The sequence below is a fragment of the Leuciscus leuciscus genome (assembly GCF_965113295.1).
Source record: "Leuciscus leuciscus genome assembly, chromosome: 11".
Lineage (NCBI taxonomy): Eukaryota > Metazoa > Chordata > Actinopteri > Cypriniformes > Leuciscidae > Leuciscus > Leuciscus leuciscus.
In genome coordinates this window covers 31,340,050-31,367,148 of record NC_138735.1, presented here as the reverse complement: position 1 = coordinate 31,367,148, position 27,099 = coordinate 31,340,050, and the positions used below count along the sequence as shown (strand labels likewise).

At 42.4% G+C, this 27,099-nt stretch overlaps 2 long non-coding RNA genes across 2 annotated transcripts in view; one reads left to right on the top strand and one right to left on the bottom strand.

Annotated features, from left to right (window-relative positions):
- The window catches only part of LOC309509009, a 19,424-nt gene extending 9,918 nt beyond the window's left edge, over nt 1-9,506 (top strand). The window contains exons 2-4 of the long non-coding RNA XR_014209771.1: nt 8,995-9,044; nt 9,130-9,168; nt 9,260-9,506. This is a non-coding gene — a long non-coding RNA (uncharacterized lncRNA). The remainder of the gene's footprint in view (nt 1-8,994; nt 9,045-9,129; nt 9,169-9,259) is intronic.
- Nucleotides 2,074-27,099, bottom strand: LOC309509001. The gene is made up of 3 exons (XR_014209763.1): nt 26,752-27,099; nt 26,319-26,395; nt 2,074-3,509 (listed from the first exon to the last, which is right to left on the bottom strand). It is a non-coding gene; the product is annotated as an uncharacterized lncRNA (long non-coding RNA).

The window sequence follows — 27,099 nt, the reverse complement described above, 5'->3', positions numbered from 1 at the left end:
GCCTTATGGTAGTTAGCTTAGCATGAACCATGAACCATTCCGGTTGTGGGTTTGAATGCTGTGTGGCACATTCCCAGATCACAACAGGTATTGTGGCCTTAAGTGGTGGAAAAGTTGCTTCTGTTCCAGACATGGTGCCTATATGTGAACGAACTCGATAAATACAACATGCAGCAAATTTATACAAAAATTATTCATTTTGAATTGCTTCTCACTTGAACTATTGGACCTTCTTCATCTTTCCAAAAACACAAGTTCCCAGTGGCGCAATGATATGAGTGACAGGTATCTGACCCGGAGATAATGGGTTCGAGCCCCATGTGGCATGATTTAAAAAAATTGTGTGTAATGTTGTGTCATGTCGATTCCTTTATTATTCAACGTTGTACTAATCTTTCTTCCTCTTGGATTAATGTATGTCTTGTTCATTCTATGTTCATTCTCATCTGAACTTCTGTTCATTTTGAGTTCATTTTCACCTATACTTCTAAACCAGCTCTTTTTTCTTCAATTTCTGCTGTTTTTACTATTCCTGCTCTTGCTGCTGCTTCAGGGGCTTGGCCCCGTATCGCTGCTTGCAGCTATATTTCCACTTGTTCCTTAACCTGTAACCAAGAATACTAACACACACAGACACAGTTTCTTCAAGATTGGATTTGGTGAGGAGGAGAGTCTTCTCAAAACATTAAGATAACATGTTCTTTCTCTCAAGGAGAGGATACTTTAAATCTAACTGTAAAGTAAAGACTTTAAGAAATGGTCTCTCAACTATAGGTTTCAATGACTCCTGAGACCATTGCTATCAGGGTAGCCTAGAAAAGCAGATGGATGTAGTGACACCTGTTAAAGAAGTCATCTTCATCATTTCATCTCTGGAAGCCAGGCTAAATGAGCAAGCACTGTTACTGCATTTCTGGCATGGGCCAGACCCTTACGTTACACCTCAGATATCAAATACAGACATTTAAAGGATACATGAAATAACATTTTCGATAATCACACTGATAATTTCTATAACAAAGTAAAATCTCATAAGCTTAGAGAAGTCATTCAACTCATTTGATATATAGAAGGAAAACTATTGATTAATACCTTGATTATAATCACTCATTAGATATACATTGAAGCAGCAGTGTGTTCCAGAATCCACTTCTTCAGGACTTCATAACAAAAACTTAACTTGAATCATTACAATAAGGGTGTATTGCTTATTTATAACGTTGAAAATATGATTAACCTAAAATATCTGCATTTTTTTAATCAATGAAAGAATTGTGTTGTACAAGGAACAGCAGTTCTAATACATACTTTTACCTAATACATTTATCAAAGTTAATTGAGTGATCACTAGGAACATACTATAACCATTGGAACATGAAAAAAGGACAAATTACAGTATTTTTTTTAATAATAATATGTTTGTACTATACTTACAGTAAGGGAGGTATTGTCAAAATTTCACCTGTAGTAAGTCAGTGTGCTCACTAGGAAAGCACTACACCCTTTGGAACATGAAAAAATACTTTAGGTGAATTACAGTAATTTTTTCTTAAACTTATTTGTTTATTGTACGTACAGTAAAGGAGGTATTGTCAAAATTTCACCTGTAGTAAGTCAGTCTGGTCAATAGGAAAGCACTACCTTTGGAACATGAAAAAAATCCCTTTGGTGAATTACTGTAACTTTTACATAAAACATATTTGCGTACTGTATGTACAGTAGCCTACACAAAAGTACACTAAAGCAGTCTAGGTGAATACGCAGCAAATATCAAACCTGAAACTATTTTTACCCTGGTTGGCAATATTTTTTTTTTTTTACTTGACTATGTTCATGGTGCTGTCCACGTATGTGGCACTGAGGTCCTACCAGAGATGCTCACAAGTCTCTGAGCTAGAGTCCAAGTCAAGTCTCAAGTCTTTGAGCTAGAGTCCAAGTCAAGTCTCAAGTCTCTTGTGGTTATAATAAGTGTTGCATCATGTACAGCGACCCATCCAGGCTGCTTAGAACACTGCATAGCTATATATAAGGAATTCCGAAAGCATGTTAATATGTTATTATGACTCCTTTATTTATTAGCATACAGTATCAGCTTTGATTTTGGTATATAATCAATGTAAACAGGCTATTGCAACATGAGAAAAACACCAAGAATGCTTTACTTTTAAAGTTAATATCTGTATTTTGCCTTGTAGCATGAACATACAGTACAGACCAAAAATTTTGTTTATGAAGAAAAAGGACTCCCTTGTCTGTTGCGGAATTATCCTGTAGCTCAAACAGTAGAGCGTTGGTGCTAGCAACGCCAAGGTCATGGGTTCGATTCCCAGGGAAAGCAAGAACTGACAAAATGTAAAATGTGTACCTTGAATGCAATGTAAGTCGCTTTGGATAAAAGCGTCTGCCAAATGCATAAAAATGTAAATGTAAATAATGAAAGGCCTTGGCTCCTATTGTGCTGGCTCTGTGGGGCTATAAGACCAAATATAGAAAATGTTATACCTTACACTTACAGTACTAAAATTGACATACTCCTATTTAGTGCAAAACTGCAAAACATCACATTGTAGCTAAATGCAAAACACTATTGCAACGAACCAAATGATGTGAAATATACTATTATAAAAATATTCTTTTATTGACCCCTTTCCGTGGATGAAAAACACTGAAAAACACTGATTGATCGATATCATGTATGAGGAATATATATTTCGGTAAGTTGTACTGCATCTTTCAACATTGTTCGTGTTTATTTACTATTAGCTAGAAAGGATCGGTTCACGTGCCATTATATAGGGATCTGTCACGTCACATTTACAAGCGCCAAAACGGTATTGTTTGAATTTTGTTACGAACCTCACTGTTGGTCTAGGGGTTAAATGAAGTCGTAACAAAATGTAAATAAAAAAAAAGTCTGACGGTCACATCAATCCCCTGATCCAGAAAAGCACAAACACAAAATTAAGCAAATATCTTAATTTATCAATAACAAAGGAAGCAAATCTTCAGGAGAGGGCCAGGCCAACATAACAAACAAAAATCCTCTAACTAAACACGAAAACTCTAACTAGCCTTAACAAAAAAAAAATGAAAAGAAATGACAGAGTCTTACCTATCTCCCTGTCTACCATAAACATAAACAAAATTTTAAATTTTAAAGAAAATGGCACCCTCTCCCTCCCTCTAGCTTCCAAAGAAAGTCAAACAAAAGTATTTACATAAATTAGAGAATAACACAAAAGAATCATAAACACACCCACCATAGCGTTCGCACGCTCTCTCATAGTTTGTAATTGACAAGTTCATTCACAAAGTTAAGAGGTAATAAAGACCACACTTGGTCACACTGAAATGCACAAAAGAACGCCAGTCTGGATCAGGACAAAAAGTGAGCGCGTAGCCGTCAGCACCCCAGCATTGTCTCTTTGCCATCTTATACACCTTGGATCTCTGTAGCGTTCACTCAGTACTGAAGAATGATGGACATCAGCTGGAATCCAATTAGCAATCTACAACAGAGAGAGTCAGAAAGAGCAAGAGATGGAAACATGCAATGCATAATTTGCCCAGTAGGTGACACTCTCCCAAGAGCGCAGTTCACAAATACAGCCACAGGGCGTAACAATTTCGTAATAGAATTGACAGAATTTGAGAGCTGAGATTTTTTTCTATCATAATAACCTACTCTTGTCTGTCGGTCTCCGTGTCCTCTTTGCTTCGCAATTTTTCTGTGCGTGAGAAAATGGATGTGCGGCGTGAGAGCGTGTTTAAAGTGTCAATCGCGTGGAATGCGTGACAGTTGGCAGCTCTGTTGAAGTTTTTAAACCCAAAGCTTACGATGAATGGCACAGCAGCCAGTGGCCGGTGCAGTCGACATGTTTGTTGTCCTCTCATGTGTGGCCGCGCGCAGCAGTTACGTAGGCAGTTTATAGGTAACGGAGGGAGGGGAATAACAGCGAGCTCGTCAGACGTTTTCCTAATAATAAACATAGTTCACGAGTCCCGCAGCTCGAGTCCGAGTCGAGTCTGAAGTCTTTCGAGGACGAGTCTCAAGTCGAGTCTGAAGTCACGCTGTGTGCGACTTAAGTCGCACTCGAGTCCGAGTCTCAAACTCGAGTCCCCATCTCTGGGTCCTACATGATCAAGTCTGCAACTTGGTTAAAGTTGGTTTTATATTTGCATATTTGCGGAGTTCCGCGTTCAATATCTCGTGAGCTGAATATTGTTAGGCTACTACACAAATAACATTGTTTTAATATTTAAATCTTCCTCAAAACGAGCTTTCCTTCGGGTTTGCACTTTGCAGATGGTCCCTTCTTAGCAGCCTGCGCATAGAGATCAATGTATTTTGTCCAGTGCGAAGGAAAGATCGTTTTGAGGAAAATTATGTTGTAGCTTCTGGTGTTTTATCTGTAGTTATATGTGATAGGTGTTTTCTGTAGCAACAACGTTTAGTTCACGAGTTATTGAACGCGGAAGTCCGCGAATGTGCGAATATCGAATATAAAACCAACTTTACCTAAGTCTGTGGAAATGTGAAATAACGGCAAGCACACACACGCAACTTCTACAGAAAGCTGTATTCTGGTAACGTTTCGACTTTATTCTCGAAACGTTTCGACTTTATTCTCGAAACGTTTCGACTTTATTCTCGAAACGTTTCGACTTTAATCTTTATTTTTGGGATTTTTTTTTATTTTGCACTGTAAAACAATTCTAGCCTCTCCAAGTCAAAATTTTCTAGTGACTGATAACATCTAAAATTTTAAATTGGCCCAAGTGCAATTCTTGTTGCAATAGTCTGTTAACATTGGCTCAATGAGAAATAATGAGAAATAATACGTCAGACTAATTGAAAAATTTAGATGTAACCAGTCACTAGAAAATTTTGACTTGGGGATGTAATTTTTTTTACAGTGTGCGTTTCAGGGCTTCCGTAGTACACAACAGAATACAAAAAAAACAACAACAAAAAAAAAATGGGGGAAAAATATAAATTAAACATTAACAAATTATGAGAATTACATGACACTGAAAAAAGGAAAAGAGTTACAAACAGATAATGTTTTTAAGGATTTTTTGTTCTCAGACAACTTAATAGATAAGAAGTATTTTTCAAGTTCTTTCACAAATATAAAAGTCGCACCTAAAGTCGCTCACGCACATACACGCAAACTCTACACACACGAGACGTGCGGAACTCCGCGCACATACTTAATTGAGACGCGAGCACACACACAAACTCTCCACGCACATACTCATATGAGACGCGCGCGCGCACACAAACTGTCCACGCACATTCTCATATGAGACGCGAGCACACACACTCACAATACCTTAAAGATGTGGAAAAGTCGATTAAAAGTGTGGCTACATTTCTCCAGGCTCGATGCCAACAGCGCGCGATACAGTATTTGAGGTAAAACAATTGCTGCAAAGACCGGTACCACGACAGATATGATGAAGACCTTGACAGTGCACGGAGTAAACATAAGAGCAGAAAGTTGCTCCGTCTTTGACTGGTAAATGAAGAAATACCTTTTTGATCACTCTGGCAGTGTTTATATTGCAATAATGACCTAGCCTACTGAATGAACACTGCCGTTCAAAAATGTGTTGGTTGGTCAGAATTTTTTTTCCAGTAAGAATGCATTAAAGTGATCAAAAATTACCTTAAAACGTGTAATGTTACAAAGGATTTCTGTTTCAAATTATTTTTATTCATCAAAGAATCATGGAAAAAAATGTATCATAGTTTCCAAAAACTGTTTTCATATTTCTGAAGGATCATGTGACACTGAAGTAATGATTTAGAAAATTCAGCTTTGACATCACAGGAATAAATTACATTTTGAAATATATTCAAATAAGATTTTAAATTGTAATACTATTCCACAATATTACAAGTTTTACTGTATTTTTGATCAAACAAATTCAGCTTTGGTGAGCATGAGCTCTTTATAAAAAAAATATTTTGTTTCTTATGTATATGTATAAGGAATATTTTGTTCCTTTGTGCTTTTTTTTTGTTCCTTTGTGCACTGGCTAAGGAGCATGAGTCAAACTGAAAAAATAAAACCAAGTTTTTCTGAGGTAATGTGTTATGTAATCTTGTTAAAATGGATTTCATAAAATTGGTATCGAAAAAAGTATCGTTCAGGAACCGGTATCGAAATCAAGGTATCGGTATCGGTATCGAAATTTTTTGAACGATACCCAGCCCTACCCTGGACATCATCACTTGTAACGATACTAAAAAAAAGCCTTTGAAAAGTCTGTAACAGACTCTGTGCGCTGCAACCAGCAACTTCAAGAAAACAGCAACTTTAAGTGTAACTTGCAGGTAAAAATTTTCTCGAAGAAAATGCAATAACATAAAGATAAGAACCGCCCACCACTGTTTTGTATGTTTTTCATACCAAAATGCTGAATATAATATGAAAAGTTGGCACTTTTTAGTGGTTTTAAGCACTCCCGCTCCCTTCCACTAGGCTGGGCGTGACGTCATAAAAGGAACTCCAAGCCTAGAGGTACTGTAGTCTAATGGCAAGTAGGCTAGCAGTTATATTGAAATAACTCAATTGTAAACATAATCGTGTGTGCTGGCTTCAAGAGGACCGTGATCCTGCCAGAAATGAGAGTAAGCTATTCGCAAAACAAACGGGTTCAGGCAGCATGCACGCAAAATTAAACCGAACTTTTATTTTGACGGGTTGCCGTGAAGACCTTTGAGTTTCTGTGCGTGTATGATATGACGATAGTTTTTCTCAAATGAAACGGTAAAATGACTCAGAGTGGCTCTGGAGATGAATTTCATCATGTCATCATATCGTGACTGGCAGCAGCTAGACTGAAAACAGCGCGAGCATCACTCGTGCTTCAGTGTGTGTGTGTGTGTGTGTGTGTGTGTGGTAAATGACACGCGCGTCTGCGCCATTCATTCACACAGAGACAAACAGAACATGCAAGGTTAATATTTAAATAGTATTTCTGCAGTTTAATATACACAGACACTATATCGTGGTATATATCGGCTACAGTGCTCATAGTAATGAAAGTTAGTCTGGAGCCCCGTGCTTAGATAAACATGGAAGCGACTTAACGCAGCTGCCTATTACTGGGTACCGAATATACCCGGTACTACAGAAATGCTGGTACCGTCACATTTTCAGTACCAAAGTACCGGTACTTTGACAACACTAGTTTCCCACCTCCTCAGTCTCCCAGTCGTTCTCTATAATCAAGCCACAAACAGTAGCTGTTTGTCTAGCAGAGTATGGTTGCAACTTCCTTTTATGACGTCATCACCCAGTTGCTGTAAAAACACGCTACCTTTGAAGAAACCCCAAATAAATGTTATTTTAACGCATTTTAAGACAGAAATTTTTACATATATACATATTGAGCACTTTAATTTACACATTAATTGGTTGAGGTGGTTAACCTGCAAGTTACACTTTAAGTCTTTTAGTTTAAAGGGAAAAAACTCGAGAACCATCACTTGACTGAAAAAAAAAGGATGTTAAAGACAAACAGATTCATATCTTAATTTCTCCTTTACGTGAATAAATGCACGAGCTCCCGCGAAGAAAGCCGTTTTCCCGGCATCCCGAGCCTGTTTCACCAATGGCCACAGGTTCGAGCGCCTCTCACGATCACCTTTTGAGAAGTCTTCCTTGAAGAGACGTCCATTAGCTTGGAGAAAGGTAGAAGTCTTAGCCTGCTTCCAGATTTCATTTCTTATCATTCGCGATGTAAACTGAAGAATAATGGGTCGGGAGTCAGCTGCGCTCTTCTTGCCCAATCGATGTGCAATGTCAATCGTTTCCAAGAGCCGCCCTGAAACTTCAGGTAAAACAGCTTTGCAGATCTTGATGGCCAGCAGACGCACATTCTCATCCTTATCTTCTGAAACACCATATAGCCTTAGATTCCATCGTCTGGAGTAAGACTCCATCTCATCCATTCGCTGTTCAAGCATTTTGACTGGCTTTTCCAAGGCAAGCATGCGACCCTCCATCTTGCACATCTTATTCTCCATCTCTTTAATTTCAGCAAAAGCAGTGTCAACTTTCTTACTCAGCTCATCAATTCTTTCAGTGTTGCCACTCACCAACTTTTCAATGCAATCGGACCTGCAATCGGACCAATCGGACCCGTCAAGCAGTCTTGATGGACTTCACTGTTTTTTTCTTCGCAGCAGGTGATTCGCTCGGGGTCACCGGTAACTTCGGAAATTCCTTCTCATCCATGATCATCTCTTCTAGCACTTTCCCTTCAGTACAGCTTTGACTGTAGTCGTGATCACAGCCAAGCTGCATGCTGTCGCTAGTTCTGTCTTTTGAAGAATAATTTAAATGTCGGTTTCTTTTCTTCCCACCCATCCAAAGTGACGTTAAAATTCACTTAAGATGGAAAGCTAGCAAGACAATACTACAAATCAAAAAGTGTAGTCTCTAAAACCAAATTAGGCTAATATATAACTTTTGTGATGAAGAGCTCGACAAAAAGCATCAGTTCAGGTGGCCATCTTGGACACGCCCGCTGCGTTCCTGTTAGCGCCCCCGGTTAGGAATGCATGGCCATAGCTAAGCAGCGCGTGCTACGTTGCTAACTGCTCTTAAATCTGTTTGATATAGTGTATCAAAACTAGTTTTGATGTGTATCTGTTTCACAAGGCAGATCGGTCTGTTTTTGATATATTGGCAGATTCTTTTAAAACATAAAAGCTTGTTTTAGCCACTGTCTTAAACACAGCATTCAAGCATGTTATTGATACGGGAATCAATCAGCTCTCCGGCGCCACCTGGTGTCCCGGAGTTAAAACTACATCCTGTAATGGCGAAATTGTGCCCCCTAGCGCACCGGGGCGATATAACAGTCTGTTATAGCGAAATTGCGCCCCCTAGCGCACCGGGGTGATATAACATGTTGAATTTTTTTTTTTTTTTTTTTGCATATAAAACGACTCACAACTGTTTCCATTCATTACAGGATTTTTTTACCCTCAGGTTCGAATATTGAAAGCGACGCTGTCGATGCATGTGAGGACTGATCTTTTTTCTATTCTTTTATAAAAAAATAAAAAAAATGAACGTATTTTAATTCTCTCTCTTTTTTAATTCACAGTAGCTACTCCGGTGATTGATGCAGACAACGCAGCGGATGGTAAAACAAGACCCATCACCGATGTAATGTTTGTCTTAACGTTTATGAGAAATCTAATTAATTAATTAATTAATTTATTTATTTATTTTAGATTTCATTAATTTTATTACGCAACCTGGCTCCCCGCTTGACGACGCCGCTCAAGAAGAGAATGAAGACCTCACCGTCCTTGTAACAGATAGACCCCACTCCGTACCTGACCCCACTCCGACGCATGCTGAGGATCAAGTAGTTCCTACCAACTCGGCTCTAGACCAGACCCCCGGACCAAGCGGAGAGTCTTTGAGAAAGAAGACTAGAAAAATGGATCGTTCTACCCCACCGACCAGTCCTGAGAGAAAAACGTACTCGGTTACTAACGTAACCTCGGTTCTCTCTAGAAGAGGGAACGAGTACTGCGTAAGATATCTTACGCTAGGGGAAAATCCTTTTCCGCGAGATATTGAAGCCAAAAATTATCCTTAATTTTGTAATAATGCAAAACGCGTTGCAGCAGCAATGCAGACATAGGCGAGACAGCTCGCGCGCCTATTGGCTGCTCTGCGGCAACTGCAGCAGCCTATCGAGCGAGGCCTGGCGTGACGTCAGACCCAATCAGGGCACTTCGCGCCCGCTGCGTCACGTCCCGCCGAAATGGGCGTGGTCTAGGCCTATAAATATCGCTCGCAGGCAGCTATTATCTGGTTTTTCATCATCGAAGCAACCAGAGCGTGTGCATGCACGGCAAGATACGCAGTACTCGTTCCCTCTTCTAGAGAGAACCGAGGTTACGTTAGTAACCGAGTACGTTCTCTTACGAGAGGTCTCTCGTACTGCGTAAGATATCTTACGCTAGGGGACCCAATGTAAAACGCCGTGCATGCTGAGATCTGACACCAAAGACCCAAGGGCGAAAACCCGGGGTACATATAGTGCACAATCACTCAGGGAACTCACAGGGAGTCCGGGAAGAGGGAGGGGTGCAGCCTCACTTTTCCACATATAGTAGCGTCGATGGGACGCAAATTTCATCATACAGACAGGGCGGGGTACGGCCTGAACTGATGGGGAAAATGTGGGTCTTACACAGTTTGCCCAGCTTTATACTGTCGAACATTGAGCTGTGCTCAGCAGACGCAGCATTCTGAGCTGATCGCATCAGGTCAGATAATACTGGTAAATTTAGACCGACAGCAGCCTGGCCTGCAGGGCGGGAACCTCTAGGTTATAAAACCTTATAAATGTAGACGGGGAGGCCCAGCCTGCCGCCATACAAATATCTTGCAAGGCAATCCCACTTGACCAGGCCCACGAAGAGGCCATGCCTCTCGTGGAGTGCGCTCTGACACCCAATGGGCACTGCATGCCCTTGGAGGCGTATGCCAGCGCTATAGCATCAACTATCCATCTGGATAGGCTCTGTTTCGACGCGGCTAGTCCCTTAGAACGTCCGCTAAACGAAACAAAAAGCTGCTCCGTCTGTCTGAAAACAGACGAGCGAGACACATAAGCTCGTAATGCCCTGACTGGGCAAAAGGAGGCTCGCGTCTCTTTCCTCATCAGGGACCGGTAGGGCTGACAGGGAGATAACCTGCGCCCTAAACGGTGTGTTGAGGGATTTTGGAACATAACCGTGCTTAGGTTTGAGTATAACTTTTGAGTCATTGGGCCCAAACTCCATGCACGCCGCGCTCACAGAGAGCGCGTGCAGATCCCCTATGCGCTTCACTGAAGCGAGAGCCAGCAAAAACACCGTCTTGAAAAACAGGTGTTTCAAATCGATTGACTGTAAAGGCTCAAATGGCGCACCTTTCATGGCTTCCAGAACCGTAGAAAGGTCCCATACGGGGACTGAGGGAGGTCTGGGAGGATTCAGTCTCTTAGCTCCTCTAAGGAAGCGGATGACTAAATCGTTCCTTCCTATTGACTGACCAAGCGTTGTTTCTGAGAACGCTGCTATAGCCGCCACATAAACTTTGAGCGTGGAGGGGGCCCTGCCCCCATCCAACAGCTCTTGTAGGAAGGAAAGCACCTCCGTCACACCACAGTTTGTGGGTGACACACCACGGGCTGTGCACCAGCCCGAAAACACCGACCATTTCGAAGAATAGAGTCGTCTTGTAGACGGAGCTCTAGCCTGCGTGATCGTGTTTAATACTCCTTTAGGGAGTCCAACATGTACCCGTTGATGGCCCAGACATGAAGGGACCATAGTTCCGGGTGAGGATGCCAGATCAAGCCGCGGGCCTGTGAGAGGAGATCTCTCCCCATTGGTACTGGCCACGGGGCAGTACTTGCTAACTGCATCACGACTGGGAACCAAGGTTGTTTTTTTCCAGAACGGTGCTACCAGCAGTACTGAGCATCCTTCTTCCCTGATCCGTTCCATCACCTGAGGCAGGAGAGAGACGGGGGGAAAAGCATAGAGCGGGCGGCGGGGCCACACATGGGCCAGCGCGCTCCTGCTCTTGGAGAAAAATTCTTGACAGTGAGCGTTTTCTTGAGACGCAAACAGGTCCACTTCCGCTCTGCCAAATTTCTCCCACAGCAGATGGACTGTCTGTGGGTGTAGAGACCACTCGCCTGCCGGAACATTGTTCCTGGACAGTCTGTCCGGTCCTATATTCAAGATCCCTGGCACGTGCGCTGCTCTGAGCGAGCGCAGGTTGCACTGAGCCCATACCAGGAGGCGTTCTGCCAGCCTGTACAGTTTCTCGGATCTGATGCCGCCCTGGCGATTTATGTAGGACACCACAGACATGTTGTCCGAACGGACCAAGACGTGGTGACCTTTTATTTGGGGACAAAAACGCGTCAGCGCGTTGTCTACTGCCAGCATTTCGAGGCAGTTTATGTGCAGGAGCTTCTCCCGTTCTGACCACTGGCCGAAGAACGGTCTGCCCTCGAGCAGCGCTCCCCATCCCGAGGTGGACGCGTCCGTGGACACCACTTTCACCCTCGAGGAAGTCCCCAGGCTTACACCTGATTGGTACCAGTCGTTCGCTTTCCAGGGTTTCAGAGCTGTGATGCACTTCTGATTGACCCTGAGGCGAAGTAAACCGGGTGCCCACGCTTCGCGTGGGACTCGCGCTTTCAGCCAAAACTGCAGCGGGCGCATGCGGAGCAGACCCAGCTGGAGCACTGACGATGCTGAGGCCATGAGACCTAGCATCTTCTGAAATCTCTTGAGCGGGACAGACGCGCCGCAGCGAAAAGAGTTCGCTGTGCGTCGAATGTCTACCGCGCGCTGTTGTGATAGTCGCGCTATCATGGATAGTGAGTCCAGTTCTGTGCCCAGGAAAGATATTTTCTGACTGGGTGACAGGGAGCTCTTCGCCCAATTGACACTCAGACCCAAATCCTCGAGGTGATCGAGTAAAATGGTCGTGTGTTCTATGAGCACTGCGCGAGATTGCGCTAGAATCAGCCAATCGTCCAAATAGTTCAGCACTCGCATGCCTCTCATTCTGAGGGGTGCGAGCGCCGCATCCATGCACTTCGTAAATGTACGGGGTGCTAGGGACAAACCGAACGGCAGGACTGTGTACTGATATGCCTGGCCCTCGAAGGCGAATCTCAAATATCGCCTGTGACGTGACGCTATCTGTATTTGAAAATACGCGTCTTTCAGATCTATTGACACAAACCAATCTCCTTGGCGAATCTGCACAAGGATTTGCCTGGTCGTGAGCATCCTGAACTGTCGCTTCACAAGCACTTTGTTCAGTTGCCTTAGATCTAGTATGGGTCTGAGACCCCCGTCTTTTTTCGGTACCAGGAAGTATCTGCTGTATAGCCCTCCTTCGCTCTGAACTTGAGAGAGAGGCTCTATGGCCCCTTTGCTCAATAGTTTCGTCACTTCGGCTCGAAGTAGATGTGCTACTTCTGTTTTTACCGTGGTCTCGACGCGCGCCACATAGCGGCGAGGGCGTCGGCGAAACTGCAGCGAATAGCCTCTTTCTATAATGTTCAGCACCCACTTCGAAACCCCGGGTAGCTTTGCCCATGCGTCTGCATGGATCGCTAGGGGTTGAATACGAAGCGCGCTCCGCTCGCTCAGCGATGGAGAAGCTTCGGTGTGCTGTAACACAAGCGTGGCGCTCGTGACATTTGAGGCATGGGGCGCGCTGATGACAGCGGGCAGATTGCCCGCGCTCGACTCCTCTGCGGTGGTTAACCGCGAGGGGGAGGGCTGGGCGGTTCCCGTGGGAACTGTCATGTCTATGTGTGGATGTGGGCGCGGGACAGCGGGCACATTTATCAAACCGAAAGCATCGTTCGCTTGCGTGAAGCGAGTGCACGTTGGTTTCGTTTTTACAGAAACCGTGAGACATGCATAACGTGGTGTTAGTGGGCACATTCACCATGTTTGAAGCGCAATCGGTCTGAGTCGATTCATGTGCGCGAGCCCTGTGTGACGGGCTGTGCTTGTGTGTAGAGATGGGCACTGGGCAGTGGGCATTCTTCTTACACATAAAGCACCATCGGCCGTGGCCGGGACACCAGAAAAATTCACACTTATGGGATTTATCTGGGTAGCCGTAAAAACGGCGTTTGTGTGCAGGCAAGCGGGTGACAGAACCGACTTGTTTACTGCAGGATACACTGGAACAGTCACATTTACTGGAACTGAACGAGCGAGAAGTTGCCATAGAAACAGAGAGCGTCAACATGCTGGCGTTTATTGCAGGCCTGCGTGCATTACAACAGGCTTGTTCACTGCAATATTGACATTTCCAGTCGCCTGAATTCCAGAGGGGAATGGGAAATGTATAGGAAAAAGGAGGTTGGTCCGTCCGCAGCGGGACCAGAAAAACTCCCTTTTTTCCTTACGCCAGTGACGCACGGAACACCATAGAAACGGTGTTTGGGTGCAGGCGAGCGGGTTGTACAACGCGCTCGTTGGCTGCAAAATACACATCTGCAGTCGCCTTTTCAGGGAACTGACAGAGCGAGCATTGACGGCATAAGAGAGCATCAACGTGCTGGCGTTTGTTTGCAGGCATGCGTGTATTACAACAGGCTTGCTCACTGCAATACTGACATTTCCAGTCGCCCGAACTTCAGAGGGGAATGAGAAATGTACGAGAAAGAGGAGGTCGGTCCGTCCGCGGGGGGACCAGAAAACGCTCTTTTCTCCTTTCGCCAGTGACGCACGGAAACCATAGAAACGGTGTTTGGGTGCAGGCGAGCGGGTTGTGCAACGCGCTCGTTGGCTGCAAAATGCACGTCTGCAGTCGCTTTTCAGGGAACTGACAGAGCGAAGCATTGGCGGCATAATTTTAACTGCCGCTAGACCGGGATTCGAACTCCGGTCTCTCGTGAGAAAAACCAATGATTCAGCCACTGAGCCACAGGGGGGGAACGCAAAGGTATTAAAACAGGCTCGCCTGCTGCAATATTGATATTTCCAGTCGCATGATCAGGGAACTGGGAATATGTATGAGAAATTGGAGGAGCAGTCTCGGAGAAGGATGCCAGGTGAGTCCTCAGAGTCACCATAGGCAGAGCGAGAGCTGCGTGATCAGGAAAAAGGGGCGTCTTGAAAAAGACGCCCAGCTCTTTTAGTGCAATGGGAGTGTGTGTCGCGGCGGCGAGCACACACACATACATAAACACAGTAGCAGAGAAAGGATATAATGCCGGAAAGCGCAGCAGGAAGGCAAGGAAGGCGGCGCGGCCAGCGACTTCAGTGACTCGTCCCGCTGAAGGTGCTCTCTTTCAGACGGCGCGGCTTCTTATCCAGCTCCAGCGATGCGTGTGCTTCGCTTGAAGGATGAAAAATCAGATAATAGCTGCCTGCGAGCGATATTTATAGGCCTAGACCACGCCCATTTCGGCGGGACGTGACGCAGCGGGCGCGAAGTGCCCTGATTGGGTCTGACGTCACGCCAGGCCTCGCTCGATAGGCTGCTGCAGTTGCCGCAGAGCAGCCAATAGGCGCGCGAGCTGTCTCGCCTATGTCTGCATTGCTGCTGCAACGCGTTTTGCATTATTACAAAATTAAGGATAATTTTTGGCTTCAATATCTCGCGGAAAAGGATTTTCCCCTAGCGTAAGATATCTTACGCAGTACGAGAGACCTCTCGTAAGAGAACTGTTTGTTTTCCCCTGGTGATCAGTCCTGAGAGTAGTCCTGAGAGGAAAACTATTTTCCCTGAGAGGAAAACGATAGTCCTCTGATGTGTAGGCTCATTAATGCAATAGAGACATTAGGCCAAGAGTTTCGTGACGCGCAGGTTGATATAAACAACAAATACATTGAGCTGCGTGACGTACAGGATGATATAAACACCAAATTGATTGCGCTGCGCAGTGAGACACAAACCAAAACGCGTAGCAGATTAGACGCATTGCGCGGTGAGCTTCGTGCCTCACACCTCGAGACACGTAGCCGATTTGACGCACAGGATCGCTTTATTCAAAATGTGACCGATGAAATATTCAGACTTATCGCTAGACATTAAAATCATTGTATTTCACAGATCTAATGCCATGGTCTTAGCAACGTACAAAAATTGTGATGAACCCCATCCAAAAACGGTTTTCCTCCCAACTCCACAATGATCATTACTACATGATACTGAAATTGACGGCATTCAACGGTTCGGATTACGTCTGTCCATTTTGTTATAAAAGTTACACCAGTCGCAGAGACCACCGATGTAAGCATGCATGCAATGTGTGTTTCGACGCTGATTGTTAAAGGTTCCCTAAAAGAATCATACATTGCCCCGACTGTTTGCGTTACTGTAAATCGATCTATTGCTTCGAAATGCATAAAAAACCACCTCCCGGTCAGGAATACCCCTCTTGTGATACTATTAAATACTGCAAACTATGTAACAGACGTTACAGCGTCAAACCGGGTGACAAGAAAACCCAACACATATGCGCCCCGGACAGATGCTTGCATTGTCGAGAACGTCTGGTGGATGATGGGGTACACCAATGCTTCATACAACCCCTAGCGCCTAAGGAAATGTGTGAGAATACATCTTCTATGATTTTGAAAATGGTAGGCACGTGGCTAATTTTGTTTGCGCAATCACATTCAAAGGGGAGAAATTTACGGCTGAGGGTACCTACTGCATCGCTAAGCTAATCAACCGCTTCAGACAACTCCGATTTAAAGGCTATTGCTTCATCGCGCATTACGCCTCCAGATTTGATGCCTTTCTAATTCTGGAGTATTTTTGCAAAGCCGGGATTGCGATTGAGATTATAATGCAAGGCTGCAAATTAATCTACATGTACGACGATTCGTTTGCACAACGATACATCGATAGTTACTCTTTCATTCCTATGGCTCTTGCCAAAATGTCCGCGGCGTTAGACTTAACGACAACTGAAAAAGGCTCTTTTCAATAGGGTGGAAAATGAGAATTACCCCGACAAAAAGTTCTACGCCTATGATAACATGTCGGATAAAGACCGAGAAAAGTTTGATGCGTGGTCAGACACGTTGTTTGTCGAATACGTAAAAACGTTTTTGCGTTTGAAACAACAAGTGTCGGGCTACCCGTCAAATGTTGTCACGGACGCTGAGAAAGAGACTTACATTCGCGAGTATTTTGAAAAAGAGGGGATTCAACTCGACCACGAAAAGATCAAGTACAACGCTGCCCAGAGGGCAATCAACAAACTACTTTTGAATAGTTTGTTGGGACGCTTCTCTTTAAGACAGAACTTACCTCAAACGACTCTGGTGAACGACCCTGAAGATTTCACCAGAATCGTTTTTGGCAATACCGACACGTTGACGTATTTCTCATTCGTCTCAGACGACGTAGCTCTCGTCCAGCATAAACCCCCCAAAGAGGATGTTTGCAAGGCTCGCGTTAACCTGTTTATAGGAGCGTTTACCACTGCGCACGCCCGACTGGAATTGTACGAATTGATGGACAGACTCGGCGACCGACTGCTATACTCTGACACAGATAGCGTCGTATTCGTGTCTATGGACGGCGACTGGGAGTCTGGTTGACAGCTATGCGACGTCGCATGATAGAACCAAATACATCCTGGCTCAGACGGAAGACATTGTCAGAAATAAGAAGTCTCTCACATTGCACAACAAATCAGTCGTTAAAAGGTTTAAGGTGGTCTATAATAAACGCAGACTTTTGCCCGATTTCACCACGCTTCCTTATGGCTACTGATCAGATGATGCACAGAGGGCCTCAGGATGTTTACGATTTTGATTTCAGACTTCAACATCCATTTAGTTGTCTTATAAGCGGACCGTCCAATTCTGGAAAGTCTTATTTTGTAAAACTTTTGGTGGAAAAAGGTTTGAATATCATTTCCAAGAAAATTTAAAACATTGTTTGGTTGTATGATTGTTGGCAGACTTTGTACGATGATTTACTTAAATTGTATGACATTAAATTTGTGCAAGGAATACCCCAGAGTCTGAATGATGATGATTTACTACCTGTCACCATGACACAAAGACATTAGAACTACCACTTAATTGAGGTGTAGGAAACTGGGACATGCAATAATGCAGTAATAATACTATTTGATTTTGATTAAAAATAAGCTACATAGCCTAAGTGTGATCGTCGAGTAGTAGACATTTGAACTTGAAAGTTAATAGTGTTCAAGCCATTAAACAAACGTTAATGTAAAATTATCCGCGTACATGTGACGTCACATGGGGCAGGGCAATGCGAACCTCTAAACTCCACCTGAGTTAGTTTCACCCGATGCCTTTATGTCTGATGCCTTTTAGTCTGAGTCCGTTTCATTCGAAGCCTTTATGTCTGATGCCTTTTAGTCTGAGTCCGTTTCATCCGAATGTAGCAGGGATATGTTGTTACACCAGATTATAAACTATTTTATTTATATTTTTATTTATTTTTATTATTTGTTTTGGGGCATTTTATTTTGAAAGAAGTTTGCGTGCTCTTACTAAGGGTAATCATCACAGTATGCACGTCGGCTGACGTCATGCGTAGGAGCGAGCTTCAAACGGCAGTGCAATCGGAGGTTCGTCCTCTTTCCTGCAATGTCTCTTGAGGAGAGGTACGATTTCATGAGCTCCGTGCACTTGATGTTAAATTGAGTTATAAGTGTTCATGTCAGGTTTAAATAATCAATTGTGCAAGAGTGTTCATTGAGATGTTATATTTGACTACTAGTTCGAGTCATTAACTTGTTAAATTAAGTTTATTTTTGCGCTGTTAATGAGTGAATAGTGTGTTGCGTGAAATGGCGGCTCGGTGTGTGCGTCACAAGTGAGAGATGTGTTAATGGCTAAGCGGCTAACGTCTTGATTAAATTATATATAGATGTGTATATTTGGTACACATACTAAATAATATATTCTAGTTTATTAATATATATATATATATTGTATATTGCATTTACTGGTTTCTGTAGTTAACTTACTGGTGTATTTAAACATGTATTTTGTGCTTAACAGGTAACGTTAAAAGAGCTGCGGTTTAACAGTGCCTGTCTGTTTATGTGTTTTATCACACAGGTATGTTAATTGGGATCTAAGAAACACTGTAATGCTGTTTTGAATTATTTGCATACAATGACATTTTTGTGAATAATATTATTATTTTTATTATTATTATTATTATTATTATTATACTATTGCTATTATTACATATATTGTGTATGTGTGTGTGTCCTCTTTCCTGCAATGTCTCTTGAGGAGAGGTAACGTTAAAAGAGCTGCGGTTTAACAGTGCCTGTCTGTTTATGTGTTTTATCACACAGGTATTGTAATTAAATTCATCTTTTGCACGACCAGCTTTGAGTGGAAAATCCTTTTATTTACAACATTCAAAATAACACAACGCAGAGGAACAACCGCTACACGAAGCCTTTATGTCTGATGCTGTTCCGTCTGACGCCTTTATGTCTGATGCTGTTTTGTCCGATGCCTTTATGTCTGATGCCTTTTAGTCTGAGTCTGTTTCATTCAAAGCCTTTATGTCTGATGCCTTTATGTCTGATGCCTTTTAGTCTGAGTCCGTTTCATTCGAAGCCTTTATGTCTGAGGCCGTTCCGTCCAACGCCTTTATGTCCAGGGACGGACTGGGGCTAAAAAACAGCCCTGGACTTTCTCCCAAATAGGCCCATCATCCGGCCATTCGCCTCTAGCTGTGTGCGACAGACACTAGCCAGGATGTCCTGATCAAGATGGCGCCGCGGATGGCTGCCTCGGTGTGGAGCTCTCCAGTTATTGTGTTGTTTTTGTTGGTTTGTTCTGCGTTTAGTCATTCTTTTCCTATCAGTTTCACCAAAGACGAACTACTGGACATTAGGAAACACACACCGGACAACTCTTTTACAGATTTTAATTACTCAGACGTTTTACTGGACATTCTCGTCGGAGGGGCAGCGGTGTTGTTCAAACGCGCGGTCAGACGCAAACGCGGGAAGCGCGCCGGCGCGCTGGTTAAACTCCGCGAGCGCGGCCTCCGCACTGCACTCCCCTGTATTCATCTTGCGAATCTCCGATCTCTTCCTAACAAAATGGACGAACTTCTTCTCCTCACCCGCACTAACAAGGATTTTTTAAACTCCGCTGCTCTGTGCTTCACTGAAACCTGGCTGAGTGAAGCCATACCGGACAACGCACTACATCTGCCGGGCTTCCAGCTGTTCCGAGCGGATCGCATCGCGGAACTAACGGGGAAAACGAGAGGTGGTGGATTGTGTTTCTACATTAACGAAAGTTGGTGTTCAGATGTAACAACACTGAAGAAGATGTGCTCTCCTAATTTAGAGGCGCATTTCATAAACTGTAAACCTTTCTACTCGCCGTGGGAGTTTTCCTCATTCATTCTCGCGAATGTTTACATTCCTCCAGACGCGTGTGTGAGCGCGGCGCTACAACAGCTGGCTGAACATATAGCTGAAATGGAACAAAGGTACCCAGACTCTCTTTTAATCATTCTTGGGGATTTTAACAAAGCAAATCTCTCCCGTGAACTGCCAAAATACAGACAGCATGTTACATGTCCTACCAGAGACAGTAATATATTGGACCACTGTTACACCACGATAAAGAATGCGTATCACTCCGTCCCACGGGCAGCTTTGGGGCTCTCTGATCACTGTTTGGTTCATCTTATACCGACCTACAGGCAGAAACTGAAATCAGCTAAACCTGTAATAAGGACTGTAAAAAAATGGACCAACGAAGCAGAGCAGGATCTACAGGCCTGCTTCGATTGCACTGATTGGACTGTTTTTGAAGCTGCAGCCACCGATCTGGATGAGCTCACAGATACTGTAACATCATATATCAGTTTCTGTGAGGATACATGCATTCCTACCAGGACATTCTTATCATTCACTAATGATAAACCATGGTTTACTGGGAAACTCAAACAGCTTCGTCATGCCAAAGAGGATGCTTACAGAAGTGGGGATAAAATCTTGTATAACCAGGCCAGAAACAGACTGACAAAGGAGATCAGAGTTGCTAAAAGAAGCTACTCTGAAAAGCTGAAAAACCAGTTTTCAGCCAACGACCCGGCATCAGTCTGGAGAGGCCTGAGGAACATCACCAACTACAAATCACTATCCCCCCCATCTGTGGAGAATCAACAACTGGCTGACACTCTCAATGCATTCTATTGCAGGTTTGAGAAGCCCAGACTCACACCTCACACCCGCTCTGATGTGCACTTCACACATCCACCATCACCTCCTGCAACCCCTCTCCTCCCCCCTTCTGCCATCCAACCTGAGCTTAAGGTCTGTGTGGAGGACGTGAGCCGAGTCTTCAAAAAACAGAAGACTAGGAAAGCTTCAGGCCCAGACGGCATCTCATCTGCTTGTCTAAAAGCCTGCGCTGACCAACTGGCCCCAGTCTTCACGCAGATCTTCAACAGATCATTGGAGCAATGTGAAGTTCCCTGCTGCTTCAAACGCTCCACTATCATTCCGGTTCCCAAAAAACCTAAAATCACTGGACTTAATGACTACAGACCTGTCGCTCTCACGTCTGTGGTCATGAAGTCGTTTGAAAGACTGGTGTTGGCCTATCTGAAGGACATCACTGGACCCCTGCTGGATCCCTTTCAGTTTGCTTACAGAGCAAACAGGTCTGTGGATGATGCAGTCAACATGGGACTGCACTATATCCTGCAACATCTTGACAGACCTGGGACTTATGCACGGATCTTATTTGTGGACTTCAGTTCGGCCTTCAATACCATCATCCCTGATCTTCTCACAGCCAAACTGACTCAGCTCTCCATGCCATCCTCAATCTGTCAGTGGATCTCCAGCTTCCTGACAGACCGGCAGCAGCGAGTGAGACTGGGGAAGCTCACATCCAGGACCCTCACCATCAGCACTGGCGCCCCCCAAGGGTGTGTTCTCTCCCCACTGCTCTTCTCCCTGTACACTAATGACTGCACTTCTAAAGACCCCTCTGTCAAGCTCCTGAAATTTGCAGACGACACCACCGTCATCGGTCTCATCCAAAATGGTGACGAGTCTGCTTACAGACTGGGGGTTGAACAGCTGGCTGTCTGGTGCAGCTATAACAACCTTGAGCTGAACACGCTCAAAACAGTGGAGATGATTGTGGATTTCAGGAGAAAATCCCCAGCACTCCCCCCTCTCACCATCATGAACAGCACTGTGGAAGCAGTGGAGTCATTCAGGTTCCTGGGCTCTACCATCTCTCAGGACCTGAAGTGGGCAAATCACATTGACTCCATTGTGAAAAAGGCCCAGCAGAGACTGTACTTCCTTCGCCAGCTAAAGAAGTTCAATCTGCCACAGGAGCTGCTGATCCAGTTCTACTCAGCCGTCATTGAGTCTGTTTTAAGCACTTCTATCACTGTCTGGTTTGGTTCAGCTACCAAATCGGACATCAGGAGACTACAACGGACAGTCCGGACTGCAGAGAGGATTATTGGTGCCCCCTTGCCAACCCTCCAGGACCTGTACTCTTCCAGAGTGAGGAAGAGAGCAGGTAAAATCATCACAGACTCCACTCACCCTGGACACCCCCTGTTTGAACTGTTACCGTCAGGACGGCGACACAGATCACTGGCCACAAGAACATCCAGACACAGGAACAGTTTCTTTCCACAGGCCATTTCCCTTCTGAACACTTAACATGCCCCCCAAGGCAAATGCCTGTAAGTGCAATACTCCCACTGTCTAGTGCAATATTCTCTAACTCAGGTGATATTTATATTTATATTATTCATAATACTCAAAATACTGTAAATATGTTCATAATCTGTAACATGCACTAGACTCCCACTGTCTAGTGTAATATTCTCTAACTCAGGTGATATTTATATTTATATTATTCATACTACTCAAAATACTGTAAATATGTTCATAATCTGTAAATGTTTATTCGGACTAAACCCAACTGTGACCCCTTTTTTACTTTTATACTATTTTATTTTATTTTTTTAATATATTTTATTCTTAGAATTTGTATTACTATGTTTCTTGTTGTATTTGTATTTGTATATGTGCACTGGAAGCTTCAGTACCAAGAAAAATTCCTTGTGGGTGCAAGCACACTTGGCAATAAAGCTCTTTCTGATTCTGATTCTGATTCTGATACTATTCCACATACTGTAGCCTATCAGACAAGTAATTAACATCTCAAAACAATGATGATAATTGGGGTTGTGTTTATTAATGAAGCCTCAGCCTTCAAATAAAAAATAAAAAATGTGTAATGCCATCAAATACCAGAGATGGGGGACTCGAGTCATATGACTTGACTCGAGTCAGACTTAAGTCGCAAATTTTAGGACTTGAGACTTGCTTGACAAATATTAATAAAAGACTTGACTTGACTTTGACTTGATATTCATGACTTGAGACTTGACTCGGACTTGAGGTAAATGACTCGAAATAACTTGTCTTTTTAAAAATAAATATCTGTATTTGAACGCACCGCAACAATCACGTGACGCAGCAGGAACGCGCGCTGTGTGAACAAAAGCCGTGATAATGCAGTGTCGTAGTGATGACGCTGAAGCGCGGGATCGTTCGCCAGCTTTGAAATGGTACGTAATGCGCAAGTTTATGATCGAATCAGAGAAGAAGAAAAAAAATGCACAAGCGTGGTTTCTCGACAGAGAGAGAGAGAGAGAGAGAGAGAGAGAGAGAGAGAGAGAGAGATCGCAGCTCATAAGCAAACTTAAGACGCTGCTAAGACATTGATTACATGTCTTTAGGGATTGTGTGTGAACGCAATCTCTGATTCCGGGAAATCACTGGCACTGCCAAACTGGCAGTGTGAATGAACCTAAATCAAACGAACCCGGGTCAAATCTTGGTTCACTTTATCCGTGTATTTTCCGGAATCTCTGTGTGAAAGGGGCTTTGGTCACACACCCTGACAAAGGCTCATTAGCCACAACGCATAGTTGTGCAAGTACTTGTCACCTGATTTTAAAATATTAAAGCCATGATGAAATAAAGGCTTTCTATATATTTTTAATAATATTCGAGTGCCTTGGGTTAATGATTTTTTTTAATGATCTGAATAATCCCTTACATACAAAAGCACAGAGAAAAAATATTTTCTTGAAAATTAAAATTAAAATCGGGTTAAAATATGTTAAAATATGCCATATTCCAGTTTTTCTTACCTGCATGCATCCCTTTGTACTGTCTAGTTATATGCTACCAATATAGTCTGCTATGATCCCAGGGTTGACTTGAATGTTAAAAGAAATATAAAAAAAATGTAACTGTAATTTAATAATAATTAATAATGCATTGGTACAGTCTACCGTTCTCTGGGATTTGTTTTCATGATAATCGAATGTAAAGAGTTTTATCTGTAAAAACTGTTTAGCTTATAACCCTAGTATATAGGGCATAGAGTAAGTAAAAAGAAATCGCTAGTTAATACCACTAAAAGATTGTAAAAAGACACCGACACACAAAGAAAAAAAACATACAGACTTTCGAACCGAACCATGCATACACAAATACACAAAACAAAAATTCAAACTTGCAAGCACAACCATGCACACATGCAAACAAACAATACACTCTTCACTCATACACACGCACACACATTCACTCACAAATATTAATGAATCAATCACACTCAATCAAATCACCTCTCTCTCTCTCTCTCACACACACACACACACACACACACACACACACACACACACACACACACACACACACACACACACACACACACACAGTCAAACACAACCATGGACATGCAAACAATACACTTTTCACACATACACATGCACACACATTCATTCACAAATATTAATAAATCACTCACTCACACAGATTAATAATGTACAATAGTCAATCCACCTGATTGACAGGTGTAAGTTTTGTGTCAATTCAATTATTACTGTTTTTTTCTTGTTATTCTTTTGTTAAAAAGGAAAGATCTAACTTGTTGGGATGTGTTCATGTTCCATAAAGGGGATGCCAGTTTGAAGAATGCCATTTGGTGGCATAGGAACCATTATACTTGAATTGTGAATTGTTTAATACCTTTTAATGGTCTTCTGCAATGTTTGAGGCATATTTATTTTTCATGCTTTAATGTTGGCCTAATTTCAGTTACATTTACATTTTAGGCTATGTAGTTTGAAATTTTTAAATTTTTATTATTTTTTAATTTTTTATTGTAGTAACCACTCAGCTGTATGTGGAAATGCATATTTAAAAAAAAATGTTGCAAATAAAACCATAGTCCACAGCTTATGTAGTTTTAACTTATTTTAATATATAAATTCAGTGAAATCATCAAACGTTTGTATGACTTGCCAGTGACTTGTGACCCAAGCTACGACTTGACTTGACTTGCTTGACATAAAGCAGTGACTTGACTTGACTTGACTTGCTTTTCACAAAATTGACTCGGACTTGCTTGAGACTTGAAGGTTAAGACTTGAGACTTGCTTGTGACTTGCACATGTGTGACTTACTCCCACCTCTGTCAAATACAAATAATGAAATGTCACTGGCTACAGAAACCCCAAATTACACAAACTTGTAATTATAAAACATATAGTTACTATATACCAGGGGTCTCCAACCTTTTTGTGTGCGAGTGTGTGTATACTCTAAAATATTTATTATACATATAACATGGTGGTGCTTTTTTTACTTTTCACCATCATATTCTGGTTCAGACTTACAAGCGTTACATTTTTTTTTTTTTTTTTAAATCAACAATTCCTGAAAAATAATGAAAATATTTATTGATCTTTTTTTGGATTTTCTATAAACCTATTGTATGTGTTATCAAAAACAGTAGCCCAAACATTTAGTATTTAGAAATGCAAAAATAAATAAATAAACTTCCATAACTTCTAAACAAAAACATTACTGCATTACATTTAATAGATTCATACTTGACTATACGCAAAATTATACCATTTAGTCGAAGTCTGGAGCCCCGAATTACAGTGGATCGCTATTGGCAAGTTGGGGCTTTTAATAAAATGTGTTTAGCGGGCAACTCACAGGCACCACGTTGGAGACCACTGCTATATAGGCTACTATAACTTAACTATTCAAATATAATGTAAGCAAATTTAAAAATGCAGTAGGCTATAGGTAAGCCTTAAACGAACTTTCTGTCAGTGGCTAGTAGGCCTACTCTTCTTCCTCAGTTTTTTTTTTTTTTTAAACGTAGCATATAAGTGATCGTTTTAGTGCCCCTGCTGTTGGCTGTTCATATTGCTTTATTAGACTTTATTTTTTGTGCCGACGGCCCTCGGTTGGACGGCCGTTCTGGACTTTTCCAGAACGCACAGATTGTCAGTCCGTCCCTGTTTATGTCTGATGCCTTTTTGTCTGAGGCTGTTTCGTCTGATGCCTAATGAGACCTGACACCTGACATTGTTTTTCCTGAGACTGGCTTATATGGCATGATGCCTTGTCTTCATATGGCTGAGGTCTGAGTATGTCCTGTTTCTTTTATATTAGGTAGATGTTTCAAAAAGTGGTGGCATGATTGCAAATCAAATTATAACTCAGAATTTAAATGTTGATTTTTTTTATAGCCCTCATCAAAATTATTTAGGCTAGGCTTCTGCTGTCAGCAAAAGAGGATGGTGTACATAGGGATTGGAATGGGTTGAATCAGGATGAATAAATAACAGAAAAAGCAAAAGGAACAGTATGTTACAATTTAAGACAGATGACACTGAATATAGTCTTACCTTTCTGATAACAACTGAGATTCTGTCTTAACTGGTTCACGGTGTGTGGGTCTTTCAGTTTACAAGGCAATTTGATGCTAAATAATACCAAAATAGACATAACATAAAATAAATATTTATTTTAAATGGATGGGAACATTACAGCTCCCACTCACCTTAATGCTATTTTAAAGGTGTTGGCATTAGCAAATATTATATTTGTAGTACTTCATTATTGATCAACATCAATAAATGTAATTTAATAATACACTATGAAGAGAAATGCTAATTCTTAGCATACACATATAGTTACACTGTTATATATTATATTATACTACTATATTTATACTACTTTGTATACAATGGTATGTCCTTAAGTCATATACAAAGAGTGTCTTGACAGTCAGACATAATTCAGTTGAAGATTATAATTCAGTAAAATGGATCTACTTACAATATGATCCGATAAACAGTCTGTCCTTCTTCAGCTGATAAGGAGAACTGGACAAATAATTGGAACAGCTCGCTTATTTATGGGTTCTGAAGTCAACACCCATTTTCTTCAAGACATGTGATTTTTAGGAAAACCAGTGTAAAGACATGTCTGCAATCACAATGCAAGGAGGAATGATGAAGCATTTGACTTTCTTCCCCCTGCAGGATGGTACTCTGTGTTTTCTCATATGACCTCTAGGTGGCAGTGCTCAGTTTTTCTCGGTTGCTAACACACTATAATTGATTCATTTGGCACAATTTCCCAAATCATGCATTCAGTTATTAAAACAGACACATTTCTCAAAAT